The sequence below is a fragment of the Saccopteryx bilineata genome, unplaced genomic scaffold, assembly GCF_036850765.1.
Source record: "Saccopteryx bilineata isolate mSacBil1 unplaced genomic scaffold, mSacBil1_pri_phased_curated manual_scaffold_16, whole genome shotgun sequence".
Lineage (NCBI taxonomy): Eukaryota > Metazoa > Chordata > Mammalia > Chiroptera > Emballonuridae > Saccopteryx > Saccopteryx bilineata.
Window position 1 is genome coordinate 1,287,350 of NW_027095442.1, and position 13,848 is coordinate 1,301,197.

At 40.8% G+C, this 13,848-nt stretch overlaps 1 long non-coding RNA gene across 1 annotated transcript in view; it reads left to right on the forward strand.

Moving 5' to 3' along the window:
• LOC136318225 (uncharacterized) overlaps positions 1-13,848 on the forward strand; it is a 36,958-nt gene continuing 23,110 nt past the window's right edge. Inside the window, exons 1-2 of the long non-coding RNA XR_010728032.1 lie at positions 1-158; positions 3,411-3,505. This is a non-coding gene — a long non-coding RNA (uncharacterized lncRNA). The remainder of the gene's footprint in view (positions 159-3,410; positions 3,506-13,848) is intronic.

A 13,848-nucleotide genomic window follows, 5' to 3' on the forward strand; every position in this document is an offset into this window, starting at 1 on the left:
GGCTTCTTATGACTACACAGCGAATCAATCAGATGAAATAATCATCCGTCGCGGAGACATTATCCAAGTGTTTTTCAGAAATAATGAAGGCTGGTCGTGTGGCAGCATAGGAAAGGGACAGGAAGGTTATTTTCCAACTATTTGTGTGTCTGGTCAAAGTAAGTGTTATGCTCCCTTCCTGGTTTATACTATGGTAAAATTGATAGTGCAAGATTTTATCATGTTCTACCCTTTAATTTACTGTCTTTGTAACTTTTGCATCTGTTTACCAGCGGGCACTGCTTTTCATTTTCATGAGGCAAAAAAATAAAAGGGGGGGCACCAGTCCACTAAGAAAGTTATTACATTCTGCAATGTTTGTTTCATGGACTTGTCATCCCAGGGGACCTGCCCAGCTACCTACAACCTTCACCCCTTTCCCCGGCCACCTGCACACACACTTATGTCAGCCCTTCTCTTGCCACAGTGACCCCTCTGTCGACGGGACTTGAAGGACCTCTAGTTCCCCAACTCCCATTCTTCTCCTTTGCCCAACGGCTTCCTATTGCCTACCTACAGTAGGTTGTTTTGTTCTCAAAGAAATGAAGCCCTCATTGTGAAAGGAGAAAGAAAGGAGCTGCAGAACGAAGTTTAAATACAGTTTCTGAAAGTGGTTGGTTTCCTGCTGGCTGAAGATTTTACCCTAAGAGGTGAGGAGAGAACACAGAATGGACAAAGGAGACGACGTAGGAAGCGGAGAGACAGAGTAATGCTTCTTCAGAGGCGTGCTTCCTCTCAGCACTGCACTTCAGAGTGTGGGGGGGGAACACCATTCTCAGGGGTCAGGAAAACTGATTTCTAATCCTAGCTCCTCCACTACTATTACTGATATGCCTCAGTTTCCTCCTGTACATGAGCATGTTGAGCTCTGTCATTTCTAAGTGTTCTTGCAGACATACTAAAATCATATAGTTCTGATTTAAAATCTAATATAAACAGCCATGAGAACACTGTTTGACATACTTATTGTTAAACCTTTTATTTCTGGAAAGAAGTAATTATTATAAATAATAGTTGCTTTTTAGGCTAGTCTGTGAAACCCCACTTAACCCAAGTAATGGCAGAACAAAAGAACTATTCCTTCCTAGCCTAAGTTCTGAATTTTGAGTGCAAAGGAAATGGCAGAGAAAGAATTCCTTCCATGAGTACTGGGGTGTTGGCAGAGGCCCAGATGAAATCTCTTCTCTCTGGTACCCTCTCCACCACCTTGTCTGTGCCTGGTGCTTCCCAGGGCTCCCCTGCCCAGTCTCTCGAGGGCCCCCAGCCTCGCTGCAACTCCATCCTCCCCTCAGAAGTTCCAAGTGTCTCAAAAGTTACCCACTTCTCTCTCACACAACAAAATTCTGAAGTTCCTCTGTGCCACTGTTTTCATTCTTTTTCTCTAGTAGTAAATGACTGATAGTTCTTAAATTCTATCAGGCATCTATTTTTGTGTTTAAAAGAAGATGCCTAATGGAGAAAACATAAGGCAATGTGGAAGGAAGAAAATTTAGGATAGGTTAATACCCAGTCACCTTGCAAAAGATCTTCGCTTCTAACTTCCAGATTGTCTCGAATATCTGAGTTTCTTCCCTCTGCTCCCCAATGATGGCTTTCCCGCAGGGTCAACAGCTGGAATTCCGCTCCTGTTTTTAAACCCAGAGCTGCCTGCACAATCACAGTCACTTTGGAGTAGGTTTGTCATTTTAAGTAGATAGTACAATTCATTGTTAATCCAGATGCAAATGAAAACATTATACATTTTTTTTAACCTGATAATATAAAAAGATTGTGTATTACCAGGCAGGCACATGAAAACTTTAGTTGGTTCCAAATCTTGAGAGGCTATAGATATTTGACCTGCAGTGGGTTAAAAGTCCAATAAAACTTTTCTTCCATAATAACCGAAGTGAACCTCCTGACTGTAGTGAGGCAGACTGGAATGATGGTTGGCTACATACAGAAATGGGTGGTCTCCGGTAGTGACTACCCTTCAACGGCCTCACTTCCTTATTGTACCCAGAATAACTGATGTTCTCTTCTGGTTTCAGTTCTTGCTTCTTGGAAAAGCCCTATAAAGGCCAGAAGAAACAGAAAAAGTCCTCAGATAACTTGAGTATATGATGATCAAATTCTCACTTCATTGGGGAATCTTTTTCTTTTTTTTCTCTTTTATCTTACCTTTTATCTGAATTTAACAAAATCTTGCCTGCTTAGTTTTAACATTAGAGAAAAAGTAACTGTCAGCACCGTATTTCACTCAAAAAATAGTAGGAAATATTATCCTTTATCTTTATCCAGAGCCACGTCTGATCTAAGGAAGATAAGAGCAGATGATCTAAGGAAGTATATTTCTACCTGAGTAGAGTGTGTACCAACTGTTGGGCTGAAAGCCATGTCCTCTACAGAACAACACAATAGAAGACACTGGTGCCCTGTTACTGTAAACAATTATTCCTTTTGTATCTTAAGCCACTGAGAGGAAAAACGTGATCAGCTTCCCTTAATCACATCTAACATTCTTATAATAACAGCTAAGAAAAGTCAATAATAAAATCAACCCATTCACAAAGTCAAGTTATTCATCTTATAATCTTAGAGTTTTGATTAGGTGTATTTTGACAATTTCTCTCAATTTAGAGTTGCCCAAGTCATTTAATCAAAATTTATATTCTTTCTAGCCTTTAAAATTTTGACTTCTGAGATTCAGCACTGTGTAGACTAAATAAATTATGTAGATTATAATTTTACAATATAAAAATTTTAGATTCAGCACTGTGAATAGATTCAGATTGTGCAGCATCCTTTCCCTGTGGTTATTTTTCTCACACCATCTTCCAGAATTACCCTTTCGTCACGCCTCTGCCTGGCAGAATCCCACCCGTTCTTCACAATCTTACACACTATTTCCTACATTAAGCATTTGCCATTCTCACATCAGAGTGTGTCTTTGTTATTCTTTTTCTTTTAAATAATGTCTCATTTTATTTTATATTACAGTTTCTTATGAACATCTGTCTCTGACTAGATTTTCAGCTCCGTGAGAGACAGTTTGGGTCATCTCCCTGTCTGTCCCGGTGGTACCGAGCAGATAACCGTGCCTAGAGCAGGTCCTGAATAAATGTATATTGAAATGTAATGAAGCAGTTATCTATCTGCATACCTTCTACGTTTCTGAAGTCCTGCTGATCAAAACTTTACAATCATAAGTAATTTTTTTTAGAGAACTAATGTGTGAACATACAAATGGCATTAATAGTACGTACTAGGTAGCTTATTTTTACACCAAACACTGAATATCAGTTTCTTTAGTGTCGTATCTTCATCGTTGTTTGTGCCCCCTGAAGAAGTACTCCTGAATTTGATGGCTTGAATTCCTTTTCCCATTGCAGCCCTGTACCAGTCACGGCCTCCACCGACCAAGGAACGATCTCCTCCTTCAACCCCCGAGAGAAAACCCACACAGGAGGAACCGTCTTCTGAAAAGGTAAATGTTTTCAGAGTATGCATAGCACATGTATTTTGATTTTCACTCTCTGGATAAAATACTGCTTTATTTTTTAAGCTTATATACTTCATTGTTTACATTATTATTTCTTGTAATATTGGCACCAACCTTATGAAATATGTAAGGCAGATATTATTATAGCCATTTTCCAGATAAGGAAACTGAGGAGGCTCAGAAATTAAAGTGGACCCCAAGTCACAGCCCAAGTAAGGGACAAGGACCCAAAGTAGAACTTGAGACTTTAAGTGGGAAGTTATTTCTACCCTATACTTAAGTTTCTGTACCAGTGATACTAACACTGTCATGAGCCCCACCTGAGGGGTACACATGTATGCTGAGGTCATTGGAACCCGTAGAATAAAGAAGTTTTATTTTCCTGGGGCAGTTTTTCTACTTGCTAGCAAGTTAAAATATTTTCAGGTTAAAATGGATATGGATATATTAACAGCTAGAGAAATACCATGTTCTAGCCTGACCGTCAGATCCCTTACTCAGTATTCTTCCGATCTTAGTAGTGCTTTTGTACAAAGTTTAATAAGCAGAGTGCCAACATATATATCACTTATTGAACTTACTCTATTCTGTGACATTAGCTTTTGCCTTAGACCAAATAACTTCACTTCTTGACAACATGAACCGGTATAGAATTTTTTGACAGTTGAACCTGTCCTGTATCATTAGTCATTCAGCCTGTATTTATTGAGTGCTTACTTTCATGCCAAACATTCCATTAGTCCTCACTGAAATGAGATTCAGTAGGCAAAGCACTTGTCCTTGAACTTAGCAAGCTGGTGGGTGAGACACCTGCAAGCAGACGATTCCAGTAGACTATGGTAGGAACGCTAATGAAGATACGTGCACGATGTATTAGGAACACACAGAAAGAAACCCTCTAAATTCATCCTGAGGAATCCAGGAAGAATTCCCAGAGCTCATGCTTAATTAAGCTGAGGCTTATAGGATGACAGAGTCTGGGCTAGGGGATGATCTTAGAAAAAATATTCTAGCAGGGGCAGCAACTTGAGTAAGTTGTGGTACAGTGTAGTTATGTTTGTGGAGTGTTGGGCCCAATGGAGAGAAGGATAGGAGTAATGAAGGAGTCAGGCCATGGAGTGTCTCTGTACTCTGCTAAGATGCTTAGATTGTATTCTTCAGACAAAGGAGATCCCCTGGAGGACGTAATCGACGAAGTGACGGAGTACAGATTTTCATGTTAAAAAGGTCATTCTAGTTGCAGCATAGTAATGGGATTAGAAGTAGCCAAGACTTGGGAAAAAGAAGTAAGTTAGGAACCCATCATAATAAAATATAAAAGCCTAAACCAGTGGGGGCAGAGTGGAGGGGTATAATTGACAGGATGTAAGGATTGGGTATGATTAGTGATGTTGCAATGTAGGAAGTGTGCTTAGGGCTCTGGCTTATTATATAAGTGAATGAATAGGGTACCACAGAAATAATAAAAGAATAAGGAATATTAGGGGAGATGGAGACAAGGAATTGTATGTAGATGTAATGAGTTCAGTTTTAGATATCTTGATTTGTTAATAGTGTTTATTGTGCTCCCAGGTTCAAATACTCATTTTTACTAAGGAGCCAGAAATGCAGGATTGGAATTTGAGAGAAAGTAGGGCTTAAAAAAAAAATAGGGAAGAATTAACATATTCATTGTATTATATTAGTAGAGTTGAAGCGTATATGAAGGAGATAGCTTAGAACAAACACTGTAGAGTTTCTAGAGAAAAGTTCAAGGACAGAATCCCAGTTGAACACTAGTATTTAAAAGCTAATCAAAGGAAAGGAAGACTAAGAAAGAATAATAAAAGGGGAAGGAAAGATCCAGAAAGAAGTACCTTGGGAGCCGGGGAGGAGAGAAGTTCAGGTAGAGTATAGTCAGCAGTGTCAGAAATGGCCACTCAGGTAGGTGGTCTAACCATTTGGTAACTAAGAGGCCCCTGGCACCTTTGCACTGGTGTCAAGGATTAATAATAATATGACAGGGTTGAAGAGTAGAATGTGGCCTCAGTGAGTGAGCTCATGGGAGTCATTCCCAGAGTTTCATTTGAAGGGGGGGGGGGAGAATCAAGCAGTGGCTAGACAGAGACCCTGTTCCAGGAATGACTTTAAATACTACAGAGACACATAAGATTATATTCTAAGAAGAGAAAGTCAGTGGGACAGGCTCAGGTTGAAGACAGATAAAGAAAGCACATATGGACCTTGGAGACAACAAGAGGTTTTTATTGCAAAGACAGGCTGATAGATTAGTATTGTCTTAGAGCGGTGGGTTCCAACTGAGGGTGATTTTGCCTCCAAGGAGGCATTTGGCAGTGTCTGGAGATATGTTAGCAAATATCTTCAGGGAGGGGGATACCACTAGCCTCCTGTGGGTAGACGTCACAGATTTTGCTAAATGTCCTGGAATACACAGGACAGCCCGCCTCAACAAAGGATAACCTGGCCGAAAATGTCAGCACTGCTCAGCTTAGAGCAGTACTCCTCTGAGACAGATAAATATTATTGAGGATACAGAATAATATAGGTTAATAAAATGAATGTCTAGAAATTAAGATTATGTTCTCAAAAACAGAAAAAAGGTCCACCTCAAATGTCAGGGAGAAAGGCATAAAATAGGAAGAAGAGTGACCGTTAGAATACCTGTGAGGAGAGTAGGAGCAGGAGCTCATGTGGGACATATAAAGAGATTTCTGAGTAGTTCTGGGAGCTGCTATTTGAATACAGTAGGGTGCATAATTCTATGTAGCTGGGTTTTTTTTCTTCAATTGTACTCGGTCTCTGAGACATAGCAGTAGAGAAGACAGATTTGGTTTGGTATATAATTGGAGTTGTGGGTGTGATAGAGGCCAAGAGGATAAGAGACTTGAAAGCATTGGAAAGAGAATCAGTGGAGTGACACATTGTAGAAGATCAGCCAGATTGGAAAAGATGTGGAATCAGGAGAAGACTGGCCAACTTAGAAAGCAGAGTTCTCTGCAGGGTTGCCGTAAGTCACCATGCCCAGATAGAGGCATAGTGTCATGCAGTAAAGGAGTTAACAAACTGACACTATGACAGTAAATCAAGAAATTTGCTTAATTAGTATTTCAGATGGTAAGTAGATCAAGGTTATGATAAATTCAGAGTTGTTTGTAAGTAAGAGCTGAAGTCAAATTGAAGGACTTTTGACTGACTTTTTAGAATTGAACTGGCCGAGGAACTAGGACCAAGTGTTGGATAGGCTGTAAAAATTCCGTAATGATTGCAAGAGTCGGGGTGATGGGGACAGTGAACCAGTGAACCAAGAGTCCTTAATCCCTGTGGTAGAGCAGATGTCTCAACCTTGGCTCTGCATTGAGATCTTGTAGGAAATTAAAAATAATAATACCAATGCTTGTCCCACACCCACAAGCTGATTTAATTGGTCTGCAATGGAACCTCAGTGTGAATAGAATTCAGAAGCTTCCCAGGTGATTTAATGTGCAGCCAACACTGAGAACCATTGTATTAGAGTGACCACAATGCCCAAAGGTAACTGTGGCAAAGATAAATAGAGGATGTTGTAGCTGGTGTGAAGGCTCCCAAGGAGGAGTACTTTGGATGTATCATCGCCTAAAATTAGCAACAGAGAGCTAAGAGGCCAGTCCTAACTCCAGGTCCCTGTGGTTCATGGTGGGACTATATTCGAATGAATGGCCTACAGTGCAAGGAACTGAAAGAAAAATAGTTTTAACAGTAAGACGCCAGTTTCACATACAGCAGCGATATATGGTGATGGTTGCCTATGACAGCATGGGAACTACAGTTGAAAGGACTGGCAAGGAATTTGACTCTGGGCAAATGCTACATATGTAATATTATCCACTGTTTAGAATTCATGAGATTTAAGAACGTAGGAAGATAAGGTAAATTTTCAAAATATTTATAACATTGGCACAGGGACTCATTGGGACAGCTAATGGTATTTGTAGTTTATGTCGGGAACTGTGTGAGATGCTCTGATGGGCAGTCTTCACTTGTAGTGGCTTACTGGTATCCCTGGTGCTGTATCATGCTGATCTTTGAAATTGGGGTTACCTAACCCCCCACCTCTGTGTGCCCCTGTCCAGTAGTCTTGAACTAAGTCTGACACAGCCCGAGGAGACGTGAGGAACTCTTTCTTACTGGCAGCTTCCTGATGCCTTCCTCTTCCTGATGCCTTCCTCTTCCTGATGCCTCTGTGTTACCATGGATAGATGCTCCAGTTCCTACTGCCTGTGCTACTCCTCAATTTAGAATTCTTTTTACTTAATTTATAGTCTTAATTTAGACTGTAGTTGATTTTTTTATTTTGTGTGCCTTTACTTCTCACAGACTGATCTTCATGCTTAAAATACACCTTTTTGTTCGTATCACAGCAGACCAGTTCTTCTTGGCCCTTGAGGTGTGTTTCAGGCTAACCCACTGCTGCCCCAATCCTAATTCTAATAGATCTCAAGGCACTTGCAGACATGCAGAGTAAAACATTTAAGAACATAACATAAGTAAAGCAAGGGAGGTGCAGAGAATAAGAACCCATTTGGGCAAGGGAGTAGAAAGGTTCTGGAGGAAGGGGAACCTGAATTGGGCTTTAAAGTTTAAGATGCATAGATTCCTTTTGTTGAAGAACATGATTTGATATGCTTGTTTGAATCCATGAGTTAGGCTAGACTCCTACATATGTTTTTCTTCTTGGCCATGTACCATGTGTATAGTTTGACAGTGTTTTGCTTTCCGGTGGGAGAAAGTGTATAAAGCCTGGTCTACACTTATGTGAGAAGAAGTCCCTGAGAGATGGTGTTGTCCCAGGTGACCAAAGTGCCTCAGGTACACTCAGTCCTGACGCAAACAGCCAACCCCAGAGAACTGGGTGGCACACCAGCCGGGCTTTCTTAGCACCTGGCGCAGTTGCGTGTTCTCAGTTTAATTCCTTTATCAGAATATATATGGTTTGATTTTATCAAGATCCTGCCTTACAAACCTACCACAGATTCTATCAGGTGTTTAATTTCATGTGCAACTTTTATTTTTATTATCCTATGCAAGATATGTTTAAAAAAACATGGAAAGTCTCTGAAAAGTGACTAGAAGTGGGGGAGGGTTCTAAATTCATAGAATTATAGAATTGGTGACATGAAAGGGACTTGAGAGATTATCCTGGGGATTCTAGTCCACTCCCTTCGTTTTACAAATGAGGACACCAGGACCCAGAGAGGTTGCTAGATGACACTCCTGGTTAGGAGCTCGGCCCCCTGCCAGGCCAGCGCTGTTCTCTCCTCCACTGCGTCCCTATGTCCCTGCGCAGACAGCTGTTACCTGCACAGCTAGCCACGTTTTGTGCCACACTGATTTTTACATCCCTGCTTTATGTTTGTTTCTTTGAACCCTTCCTCATGTGGAAGTCTCTAGAGTTGTATTCTTTATACCTTTTAAGGAAAAAAGGAAAGAAACCTCCTGAATTGTTTTTTTTTAATTATTTCTCATCAAACTACTGAATAAGAAGTAAAATTATACCTTTTAATAGCTTGGCAGCTGCTGGATCTTGTTAAGTCCTTCCAAGTGGAACACACCTGTTCAATTGCTAAATGTGCCAGGTCCCTCCCAACATTTCATCTGGTTCATTGAAATGCTAGGGGGTGTTGGGAGTATGGCTCTCCCTGCAGAGGAGGAGGGCGCAGGCGCTCGTTAGTGATTGTCCACATTAGGCCAGGGCACCGATTGTCAGTGGGGGTGGGGGGCGCCCTGGTGTGCCACAGTGGTTTCTAAAACATAGCCAGCAACACTGACTTCTTTTTCCTTAGATCTCAAATAAAGAAAGTGACAACAGCCAACTACAATAGCTGTCCGGTGTAAACAAACCAAAATTATATTTTTTTTTATCAGGTTGGAAAGATTTATATTTTGGTGTACTGCAGAATTTTAGTCATTTGTTTATGTGTGCCATGAGATGAAAAGAGTTGAAAATCACTGGGCTAGAGTCCCCAAAGAAATCAATAATTACCTGTACCCCATGGCGTGAAAGTAGGAGAATGTTTTCCTCAAGTTAATTCGGGAACATTTTTGTCACCATGTGCTGTAAATTTGCCTCTAATAGGAGGAAGAATATTGGTGGTATCCTGGAGGGAAGAAACTCAGAGGCTTTAAAAAAACAGAAAGAAGGCCCTGGCCGGTTGGCTCAGTGGTAAAGCGTCAGCCTGGCATGTAGAAGTCCCGGGTTCGATTCCCGGCCAGGGCAGATGGGAGAGGCGCCCATTTGCTTCTCTACCCTTCCCCCTCTCCTTCCTCTCTGTCTCTCTCTTCCCCTCCCGCAGCCGAGGCTCCATTGGAGCAAAGATGACCCAGGCGCTGGGGATGGCTCCTTGGCCTCTGCCCCAGGCGCTAGAGTGGCTCTGGTCATGGCAGAGCGACGCTCCGGAGGGGCAGTGCATCGCCCCCTGGTGGGCAGAGCGTAACCCCCTGGTGGGCGTGCCTGATGGATCCCGGTCGGCCACATGCGGGAGTCTGTCTGACTGTCTCTCCCAGTTTCCAGCTTCAGAAAAATAAAAATAAAATAAAAATAAAAAAAAAAAACAGAAAAGAAAGCAAGGCTGACAACTTTGGTTTTTTTAGGGCGTTTTTGGTGGGGACTTTCGTTTTTGGCATTTTATTTTTGCTACCTTATATCATTTGCTATACCTACATCGTTGATTTATTTGGGGAGTAAAGTTGTTAAAACTTTTTTTTTTAATTTTTCAATAATTTTTCATTTCTCTATGAAAGTAATTATGCTCATAGTTTAACCCTTTGAGTTACATGAACATTCATGTACGTCCTCGTGCCTCCTGACCATCCAAAGTACAATTGATTTATTTTAAACATGTGTAAGGCAACATTTAAAAAAGGGAAATGTATGTTCTTGTTTCCATAAATTGGTTATCAAACAAACATAATTTTAAGTTAATAAAACTGGAACTGGAAGTAATTTCATTTTTTGAAAAAGAAAACTCACTTCCAGGTGTCAGCGAGCATGAAAAACACTCACCACTCAAAGGGTTAAAAAAGTCAACCAATAAAGAATACTGTAAATGAAAAATAAAATTCTGTCCTGCTAATAGTCATGTTCACTCTAACTTGCATTTCCTGTTAAAAATGTTCTCTGCATATGTAAATATACGTGTTCATTCACGTCTCTGATTTCATGAAACGAAGGTCATTAATATATATTATGATGGTTTTCTTTAATGTATATCTTGAACATATTTCCTTATTAGCAGTTCTGTTTAACAGTTTCGGGTTACTAAAATGCTTAATTTTTTTAATTCCTAAAATGCCTTTTTTTAATTTCTGAAAATGCTTGGCTTTTTTTATTTTTAAAAAGCGAAACCCAAAGTAGAAATGTCTTTTATAAATGTTTAACCATTGACAAAATCAAGTATTTTTTAATGTTAGACATATGGTGAAAAGCATGACAGAAATGTGAGACTATATCTGTGAATGTAAACTAATTACTGTGATGTTTTTACTGATATCTTTCTCTAAAAACTCATTAAACAATAGTAGTTGTTAGTGTTGCTATTCTAAGGTAGTTATTAAAATATCCATTATAGTTCATCTCTTCACTAACTCTTGACGATTGTTTTAGTAATTTCGGTTTTTACTTAGCACGATGTTAGTGAGAGCAGGCTGGGTCAAGTCAAAGAGATCTGGCTCCTGAACAGAAGTGCATATGCCACTTCCATTCAGGGCTGGCTGTTTTCCTGTCCAGTACAAAACAGAAAGCATCGTATCACTCCATGGTGGTTTCCAGCCAAACACACACGCGGACAAAATTTCCCATTGGTAATTCTGACAACCTCTCAGAAAAGCAGTAGGCAAAAAATAAGTTGCCTCCAGTGTGCATATATCTGTCTTAGTCTGCAAAATAACTAATTTTACCGTCCCATTTTAAAACCTAGATCAATTGTGCCATATTTCACTATTCTCAAAAATCACTTTATAGAGGAAAAAACATTTTTTCCATTTACTGGTCCTTTTACCAGAAGTTCATCTAAATTATTCTTAACCATAGGAATAATGTAATTTGATTGTTGTTTTAAGTCCAATAACAAATTTATATCAGACAATGGTTATTTTTGGTTTGGCAAAGAAGGTTTTCCTAATACCTAAGAGTTAGTAAGAGTACATGAAATCATTGAAAATACGATCATAATTGTATTGCCTCTTTCCTATTGCTAAGGAATAATATCAATTTGTGTCTTTGTATACGTTAGTACTTTTATCAAAGAAAATACGGTTATCTAACTTGTGTCCCATGAAGAGTCTCCGCGCAGGCAGCACTGATAAGAATTTCTCTCCCTATAATTCGTTTCAGTAACAGAAATATCTTGAGGAAAAAAACACTGGTTTCCAAAAATGTCATTTGTATTTGAAAATATCTGTGTCCCACAAAGAAAGTGAGTGGGACCCCAAGGATGTGACAGCAAAGCCAATGTGAGTCACCTCACTCCCACAGATTCCACTGCAACAATAACCTCCCTAGACAGAGGACCTTTAAAAGCCTTCCGTGCCCTGGCCGGTTGGCTCAGCGGTAGAGCGTCGGCCTAGCGTGCGGAGGACCCGGGTTCGATTCCCGGCCAGGGCACATAGGAGAAGCGCCCATTTGCTTCTCCACCCCTCCGCCACGCCTTCCTCTCTGTCTCTCTCTTCCCCTCCCGCAGCCAAGGCTCCATTGGAGCAAAGATGGCCCGGGCGCTGGGCATGGCTCTGTGGCCTCTGCCTCAGGCGCTAGAGTGGCTCTGGTCGCAATATGGCCACGACCAGGATGGGCAGAGCATCGCCCCCTGGGGGGCAGAGCACCGCCCCTGGTGGGCGTGCCGGGTGGATCCCGGTCGGGCGCATGCGGGAGTCTGTCTGACTGTCTCTCCCTGTTTCCAGCTTCAGAAAAATGCAAAAAAAAAAAAAAAAAAAAGCCTTCCGAGGCTCTTACCCTGAAAGGAACCCATTAGGTCTTGACTCTCTGAAAGGTCAGGGGACCAGTTCTGATTCACATTCCCCTTTTTATAATGTAGCCTCGGCCGTAGCGTTTCACATGTGTGCCCTGGCCCCTGCTTTGCCCCTTCCCCCAGTGGCTGTCCTCCTTGTTCCTGTGGGCAATTCCTCTCCAAGTTTCTAGGACCTATTACTCTCAACTAACTGAGACACCCCCCCCCCCAACAGATGGCTTGTCTTCTCAGGTTATCTAATCTCTGGGTAGAGACCAGATAATTGCCAGTGGTTCTGAAATAAACAGGCTGTGAAGGCTCCACCCCAAAACTGGGTTTGGTGGAGGGATGTGCCATTTCCTTGATGTCTTCTTAACTCCAGTTACTTAAAGTGTATACAAAGTAGCATAAAGGTGGACTTGATTTCTAGTTCAGCTGATTTGAGTCTCTGAGTCTAGCCTGTGTCTCGTTTTCTTACACAGATCTTCCATGAAAATTCAAGTTTGGAGAATAATATAAATTCTCAATAAAGATTTTATAATTGTCCCAGTAAACCATTGATGAGTATTTGTAGGATATTTCTTCTGAGAAGTCAAGTGCAGAGTTTAATCTTTGAATAATAAATACACAAAGAGTATAAAATAAGTAATGTGCTTTGTCAAACCAATGTCCCACTTGGCCCAATTCTACTCTCTTGACCGTTGTTTGAAAGAAGTTGATAAAATAATACAGTGTTTGATCTTCATTATTACATATTTCAACGGTTAACTTAAATATGAGTAACATCCTCTCATAATCTATTACGCATCTAAAATGTGAAAGATGTTATTGGGAGAACTTCCAACCATCCATTACTAGGTGTAAATTGTCCTCTAGATAGTGCCAGAATGTGTGCTTTTCAGTCACCCTGTCTTCTGACTGACAATCAGCATGACCTTTTTCAGAAGTTCTCTTGCCACCCTGCCTCTGCTGCCCTCTTGTTCTGTCAAGTGCTCCAGCGTTTCTCAACCTTGGCACAGGGGGCATTTGGGCTAGATAATTTTTTGCTTGGGGGGCATGAGTCGTGCATTGTGGGATGTTTAGCAGCTTCCCTGGCCTCTCTCCAGTAGAGGCCAGGAGCACGAACCCCCTCCTGTTAGAATAATCACAAGTGTCCTCCATTGCCTGATTTTCTCTTGAAGTCAAAATCAATCTCTCTCTCTGTCTCTCTCTCTCTCATGCAAACTCACCATTGAGAACTTTTCTATTTTAATAGAAAAATACATAAAATATTGTGTGTAGATGTGTATTTTTCCTTAAATTACAATTTTTCTTAATTTAAGATCCTGTTGTTAAAATTTTGCTTTCATT